The following is a 7,650-nucleotide window of genomic DNA, read 5'->3' as shown; positions in this document are numbered from 1 at the left end:
GGAGAGAGGAGCAGGGTGGCTGGGAGATACTTCCTTTCTGTACCTTCTGAGTTTTGGACTATGTGAATGTATCATCCTTTTAAAAAGTGAACAAAAGATTAATTTTGTCCTTCCTATCTGTGCCCCCACCCTCAGTGAACAAATGGGCTTAGAGAAGCAGATATACTTGGGTGTTCAAATCCCAGCTCTGCCTGAGTGATGTTAAGCAAGCACTTAACCTCTAATACTCCATGCTTTTCATCTACACAATAGAGGTAATAATAGCTATCTCATGGTGGTTGTGAGGATTAAATGGGATTGTTAACATGGTACCTGGTGAAGCACTCAATAAACGTTCAAACAGTGGTAGTAATAATGGTAAAACAATAGCAATATTATCTGATCTCCCTGGGCCTCTGTTAGTCAGCTATAAATTTGATCTCTTTCCCTCTCCCTTCCATGTTACTAAGTTCTTTTAAAAACAAATGAGTCCATGGGCTTGAAAATGCCTTCAAAAAACGTTAAGTGTGATTTAGAGTGAGAAAGTGTTACTGTGGAATAGTTATTGTAGCTGTTGTTTTGGTCAGCCAGCTGCTCCTCTGCCTGCTGTATCCTGACTTAACCTTTGATCTGTATTTGCAGGACAACAAGGAGGTAACCAAAGGAGATAACCAACAAGGAGTTTAACCAAAAAAAGAGATGCTCTCAGGCTGGAGTTATACAAGAACAGGTAGCATGGGGGAAGGTGGGATGGGAGGTCTGGGAGCCCTTAGCATGAGTGATGTGCTGGGAGGTTGAGGGGGTACCGGTAATCATGGTGAGGTGGGTCATACAGGTTTGCACATATGCACAGCTAAGCTCTAGTACTGGTGACTCATGGGGTAGCCTTGGGCAATTCATGTTTTCTGTCTGGCCTGCCAACTATGACTTTTGATTCCTGGGATTCCTTCCAGTGCCATGGTTCTCTGGCTGTAGGGCAACGGTAGAGGGTTGATCACCAAAGCAGTCCTTTCTGTTCTTCGTTCATTCCTTTCTCTACTGCCTCTGGCCATAACCAAAGCAATAAAGACCTGAAGCAGGAGAAATCAGAATTGGAAAAGAAGCTTCGAGTCCTAGTGACTGAGAAGGCTGGCATGCAGCTTAACTTGGAAGAGCTGCAAAAGAAATTACAGGTGACTGAACTCCTGCTTCAACAGGCAATTGGCTGCAGCCCTGGGGGGGTGGTGGTTGGAGCCCCATTCACCTGGGGCCATGGTCTAGGGATCATGCAGCCTATGGGGAGGCTCCAGCCAAGAGTTGGAAAATTGGGGTCTTTGTTCTGGTCCTGCCATAGAATCCTCTAGAAAGTACTAAAAATCTACAAATTGGGGCCCTGCCATAGACCTGGGGAATCAGAATCTCAGGTTTAGGGCTTAAAATTTTTTTTTCTTTTTAAAGCATCATGGATGGAAACCATTATTTTATAGGTTACATTTATATGGCTAGTTAATGAGTCTGTTTATTTTCTTCTGAGGTTCAAGCCAACACTTTCACTATTCCATGGTAATAATAGAGAGTGGAGATCTTTTTTTAAGGGGGGATGGGTCTTACTCTGTCACTGAGGCTGGAGTACAGTGGTGTGATCTTGGCTCATTGCAGCCTCTACTGAAACGATCCTCTTGCCTCAGCTTCTCAAGTAACTGGGACTACAGGTGCACACCACCACGCCTGGCTAATTTTTGTATTTGTAGAGGTAGGGCTTTGCCATGTTGCCCAGGCTGGTCTTGAACTCCTGAGCTCAAGTGATACACCTGCCTCGGCCTCCCAAAGTGTTGGGATTCAGGCAGGAGCTACCACGCCCAGCCTGAGATCTTTTTCAAATTATTTAATTTTTTATTTCTAAACCAAAGAAACTTGACAATAGAGTTGTATTGACTGAGTTGTACATTGAGCCTAGCTGTAGCCCTTTTAGGGGGCACTGTGTGGAATGTCACGGGCTCCCCAGCTCTAAACTTCTCACTCGTCACCATCCAGTTTTCGAACTGGTGTGAAGCCCCTGATGCTAACCAGCAGTTACAGCAGGCCACAGAGGAGAGGGCACAGCTGGAAGCACACCTGGGGCAGGTGAGGCTTTGCAGGGGAGGGATGTGGAAGGAAGATGACCCCAGGTGGCCAGGAGCTGGTGAGGACCAGTGACAGTCCTTCCTAACTTCTGTGCCCATTCTTGCAGGTAAGAGTCAGTTAGATAATTTCAAATGGAGAGAGACAAGTATGCTGAAAATCTTAAAGAAGAGAATGCCAAGTGGTGGCATAGGATATAGCAGATGTCAGAGAAGGTGAGACCTGACCCTTCAGCCCCCAACTTTAGATAGGTCACTTGATCATTCTCGGCATCTATAAAATGGGAGGACTATAACCAGAGCTTGTCATGGCTCTGGGCTATGTGGAGATGGGGTCAGAGAGGGAGATGATAGCCTGTCCAGCCAGCCACCGGCTCCTCTCTTCAGGGCCCTTTCCCCTGTACTGTGGACAGGTGCACACATTGAGGGAGGAGAGCGTGAGTCAGGTACAGGAGCTAGAGATGAGCTTGGCTGAACTGAGGAACCAGATGGGTAAGCTAGGGCTAGGGTGACCTACCAGCAGTACTGGTGTCAGAGGGCTGTGAGAGTGGCTTAGAATGCCCCAGGAAGGTGGTGGATGGAGGACTGTGAGATAGAGGGAAAGAGGTCTGTGCCAGGAGATGGCAAGTCTGGTAATCTCCATGAACCTCAGTGTCCCCATCAGCAAAGAGGGAGGAGTGCCCATTGTCAGCCACCTGCAGATGTCTCTATCAGAAAGTGATAGAGCAGAGAAGCCAAGTTTGGGGAGCCTGAGAGGGCTGTGGCCCAAGAGGAGGTTTTTTTTTTTTTTTTGAGACAGAGTTTCACTCTTGTTACCCAGGCTGGAGTGCAATGGCGTGATCTTGGCTCACCACAACCTCTGCCTCCTGGGTTCAAGCAATTCTCCTGCCTCAGCCTCCCAAGTAGCTGGGATTACAGGCACGTGCCACCATGCCCAGCTAATTTTTTGTATCTTTAGTAGAGACGGGGTTTCACCATTTTGACCAGGATGGTCTCGATCTCATGACCTCGTGATCCACCCGCCTTGGCCTCCCAAAGTGCTGGGATTACAGGCTTGAGCCACCACGCCCGGCCTTTTTTTTTTTTTTTTTTTTTTTAAGAATCCAGAGGCTGGCTGGGCGCTGTAGCTCATACCTGTAATCCCAGTTCTTAGGGAGGCAGAGGCAGGAGGATAGCTTGAGCCCAGAAGTTCCAGAACTGCCTGGGCAATATAGCGAGACCCCATTTTCCACAAAAAGGAAAAAAACAAAAAGACAAAAAAGAAAAAAGAATCCAGACGCCCTTATTGTCTGCTTGCTTTCTTAGCTGAATCCTGCCCCTGGAACTCCCAGCAGGGCCCTCCAAGGTGATGCAGCAGCTACAAGCAGAGGCTGAAAGAGCTGGAGAGTCTGGCAGGACAGCTCCAAGCCCGGGTACAAGAAAATGAGCGCTTCAGTCACTTAACCAGGAGCAGGAGGAGAGGCTGCTGGAATTAGAGTGGGCGGCTGAGCTCTGTGGGGAGCAGATGGAGTCGCCTAGGTAAATCCTGGAGATCATGCAGAATGTCTGCACCACCATCAGTCACATGCTGTCCCAGAACCGTGAGCTCAAGGAGAAGCTGGTCAAGCTGCAGAGCAGATTCATAAAGCTGGTGTGTGACCTCATTTGGGGAGCCTGCTGTCCTCCCTAGCCCTCTCAGCCTTTCTTTTCCCACCCATAAAAAGGGGCACCCTCATGTGAGATGGTACTTCTGAAGGCACCTGTGAGCCAGAACCCTGCTCTGATGGCTGTGGGGAAGAGGGAATAATTTTTCTAACCTGCCTTCACCCTTCCTGGTGCCATGGGAGGCAGACACCAAGTTCTGGGGTCTCCAGCTGCAGTGGGTGGCCGCTGATTTCTTCTGTCTATACAGACTAACAAGAACATGGAGATCACCAGCACACTGTAGTTGGAGCAGCAGGTAAAGAGTGAGCTGGGAAGGTAGCTGGATGAGCTGAAGGGGATGGTAACCCTGCCCCATCCAGGAAGGGCTGGGAGGCAGGCACCGGGCTCTGGGGAGGGGAGGTGGGAGGCCAGAGGCAACGCCAACCTGGGGGACAGGTGACCCCAGCACCCTCCAGGGCAGTTCTGTGATTGTTTCTTGCTTCCTGCCCTCTGACTTTTAGCAGTGAGCACCTCCCACGTCTGGACATCATCTTCCTAGCTAGAGGCATGGAGCCTATGATTGGGAAAAGAGATGGTGGTGTAAGAGGCTCCTTAGAGTCAAACTAGAATTCCGGCCTGGTCTCCACTGGTCACCATTCAACTACTTTGCATCTCTAAGTCTCAGTTTCTTTAACTTAAAAAGGAAGTTAGCACCTTCTTTGCAGAGGTGCTGAGGATTAAATGAGATAATACGTGGAAAGCATTAGGTATGTAGCACACTTAGCAGATGGTGGTTGGCTCCCTCGGCTTTTCCACCAGTCTGTGGCCTACAGTTTAAATGGTGGGAAGAAGGGTGTGAGATTTGAGGCTGGGGAAGGAGGCATGGAGCTCTGGCAAGGGAGGCAGGCTCTTAGTCTGAAGCAAGGGGCTAGGGGCCTGGGTAGGCAACAGAGCCCCACAGTGACCTTGCCACCCTATTTATGGGCCACCCGCCACCTGTCCTCACACCTAGGGTCTTTCTGTAGATGGAGCTGAAGAGCCAAGAGGCTCAGAGTCTGCAGTGGCAGAAGACCAGTACCTGGGTCACCTGCAGCAGTATGTGGTCGCCTGTCAGTAGCAGGTGGCCACCTATCAGCAGCTGACTTCTGAGAAGGAGGGGCTGCACAACCAGTTGCAGACCCAGCTCATGGACCATCTGCAGCAGCAAGCTCAAAGCAAAGCAGTGGCCAAGATAGCCTATCAAGAGTTGCGGAAGACCCAGGTTAGGGAGTTGCTGAGGGTGAGGCCCCGAGGGGGTGACCTGGCAACCTCCTTCTCAGTCTCTTTCCTGCCCCCTTAGGAGTGCCTGGAAGCTGTTAGCCAGCAGAACCGACAGCCTCAGGCCCAGTTAAGCCTTATGGCTCTCCCTGGGGAAAGTACTGGAGAGTGTTCACAGGAAGAGAGAGAGACCCAGGAGGAAGGGCGAACCGTTAGCAGTGTAGGATTGAGGAGTTAGAAGAGACCTGTAGAACAGCCGGTCATTATGCTGACTGGGTGTCCACACTAAGTTTGCCATCAGTATGGTGACCTCCCAGGAGCAGGAGACTACCAGGTTGCCTAAGGAGGGTGAACTGCTTCAGGTCAGAAGTGGAGCAGGTCAGAACTTTTGTGCTGTTGGTAGTGAGACTGTACCTGGGCAACATAGCAAGACCTTGGCTCTTAAAAAAATAAAAATAATAGCTGCTTATTCTCCCCTGAGGAGGGCAAAAAAATAAAAATACCTGCTTATTCTCCCCTGGGGAGGGCCTGGCCCAGGGCTACACAGTGAGCGTGGGGGCAGAGGTTGAACCACCCTACCCTTGTTGGGTTTTTTTGAGGACCCCTCTGGCCATCCCCACAGGAGATAGACTAGACGGTGAGGAGGAGGAAGTGCCTCAGCCCATGCTGAACATCCAGAGGACTTGGAGAACCAGGAGGCCATGGTGAGCCTGACTCCCCCTGCCCCACCTTTGCTGCCTCGCTCTGTGTCCCTCCCAGACCCCCTTCTGCTCTTGGTTTCCCAGCCTTCTGATTTCTCTGGCCCTTCACCCCTTTTCTGGGAGCCAATGGTCAGACACCATTTCACCTGTGACTAACCTCAGAGGTACACCCTCTGAGGCCCTAAGGGAAGGTGGAGACTGCTCTCCACCTCCCTGCCGTGTTTGTCCTGTGTATCCCCCTACAAGAATGCACACCTCTTCCCTGCAGGTGGCATTTTTCTGCTCAGCTGCAGCTAGTGCTGAGGAGAAGCAGGCACTGCTAGGTGGGCAGCTGAAGGAGCAAGTAGTACACTGCAAGCACCTGGCTCATCTATTGGCCTCCACCCATAAGAAGCCTGAGGTGGCAGCCCCAGCCCTAGGAACGGGGGCAATTCCATGTGGGGAAACCCACTGGGCCCTGCAGGTGGCCATGGAGAAGATGCAGATGAATGAGTCTTTCCTGGCATGGGCCAAGAAGGGTCGGGGCAGGTAGGTCACTGCTGAGATATAACCCCATTATTTTGGCTTTAGAGCCACATTATGGAGCTTATGCAAGAGAAGGTGGGCCTGAAGGAGAGGGTCAAGTAACTGGAACATCGCTGCCTTCGGCTGCTTGGAGAGACAAACACCATCGGTGAGTGGGAAGCCAGGGCACTGCAAGGGGAACTGCACATCAGTCAGAGGGGCCCCAGCATCTGGGCTCTGCCCTCCTGCAGGAGAGTACATCGCACTGTACCAGAGCCAGAGGGCAGTACTGAAGGAGCAGCACCGGGAGAAGGAGTGTATCAGCAGGCTGATCCAGGACAAGGAGATGAAGGCAGGGCATGGAACATCTCTGTAGGGTGGAGGTGGGGATGGGCTCAGGCACTGGCGGAGGTGCAGTAGCTGAGCACCCCTCCCTTCAGGTAAAGCTCCTGGAGCTGGTGTTGCAATTTGTGGGCTACTGCAACGAGTGGAGTGGCAGATTCCTGGCAGCTGCCCAGAACCCTGCTGATGAGCCTGCTCCAGGGGCCCCAGCTCCCCAGGAGCTTGGGGCTGCCAACAAGCAGAGTGGTGAGTAGAGCCCTTGGGCAGGCTGGGCACGCAGGAGCAGGGGAGGGCTCCTGCACAGCGCCCTGCCTCCCTCTCTTCAAAGATCTTTTCAAGGTGAGCCTTGCCAGCAGCATGGAGCCTGCACAAGGAGAGGCGGGGGAGGGTTCTCCCTGCGACAGCCTCACTGCACAGCAGATCATGCAGCTGCTTTGAGAGATGCAGAACCCTCAGGAGTGCCCAGGTTTGGGCAGCAGCCCCTGCATTCCTTTTTTGTACTGGATGGATGAGAATGATGAGGTGAGGATCATGGTCATCTAAAAGCCAGCCACTTTCAGCAAAGCCTGGAGAAGTGGGACTGGAGGCTCTGCCCCTACCATGTCCCTACCACCCCTTCCCAGCCACCCCTTTACCCTTAGAATAGCAAGCATAAGACCTCTGTCTAATGGTGGGAGATAGGTGCAGATGAGGTGGAGATCACCATAATCTAAAAGCAGGCCACTAAATTAAAAAATAAAAATTATGGGATTAAAAAAAGGAATGGGATTAAAAAAGAAGTTATGGGATTAAAATAAGTTACAGGATAAAATATGGGATTAAAAAAGTTAAGTTGTGGTATATAAAAAGTTATGAAAAGAAGTTATGGCATTAAAAAAAGGATAAAAATCTAAAAAAAAAAAATAGATAAAAGCAGGCCACTGGTCAGCAAAGCCTGGAGAAGCGTGGGGCTGGAGGCTCCACCCCCATTATGTCCCTACCACCCCTTCCCAATCACCCCTTTACCCTTACAGCAGCAAAATAAGACCCCTGTGTAATGGGAGGCAAACATGCAGACCTTTTGCCACCTTGGCCAGGGCTGACTCCTTAAATTTCTGTATGATGATTATTGTTATTTAAGAGTCAGAGGCTCATAGAATTAGCTT

At 50.8% G+C, this 7,650-nt stretch overlaps 1 pseudogene across 1 annotated transcript in view; it reads left to right on the top strand.

Annotated features, from left to right (window-relative positions):
- The window catches only part of LOC100404914 (golgin subfamily A member 2-like), a 33,371-nt pseudogene extending 26,055 nt beyond the window's left edge, over positions 1–7,316 (top strand). The window contains exons 3-15 of the transcript XR_013522432.1: positions 622–709; positions 1,040–1,151; positions 3,384–3,708; positions 3,970–4,157; positions 4,223–4,301; positions 4,646–4,962; positions 5,041–5,176; positions 5,604–5,662; positions 5,928–6,151; positions 6,232–6,332; positions 6,415–6,515; positions 6,604–6,751; positions 6,834–7,316. The product of XR_013522432.1 is annotated as a golgin subfamily A member 2-like (transcript). The remainder of the gene's footprint in view (positions 1–621; positions 710–1,039; positions 1,152–3,383; positions 3,709–3,969; positions 4,158–4,222; positions 4,302–4,645; positions 4,963–5,040; positions 5,177–5,603; positions 5,663–5,927; positions 6,152–6,231; positions 6,333–6,414; positions 6,516–6,603; positions 6,752–6,833) is intronic.
- The last annotated feature ends 334 nt before the right edge of the window (positions 7,317–7,650 follow it).

The sequence above is a fragment of the Callithrix jacchus genome, chromosome 9 (genome assembly GCF_049354715.1).
Source record: "Callithrix jacchus isolate 240 chromosome 9, calJac240_pri, whole genome shotgun sequence".
Taxonomy (NCBI): Eukaryota; Metazoa; Chordata; class Mammalia; order Primates; family Cebidae; genus Callithrix; species Callithrix jacchus.
Note: the sequence above shows the minus strand (reverse complement) of the source record. Positions and strands in the feature narration are given on the sequence as shown.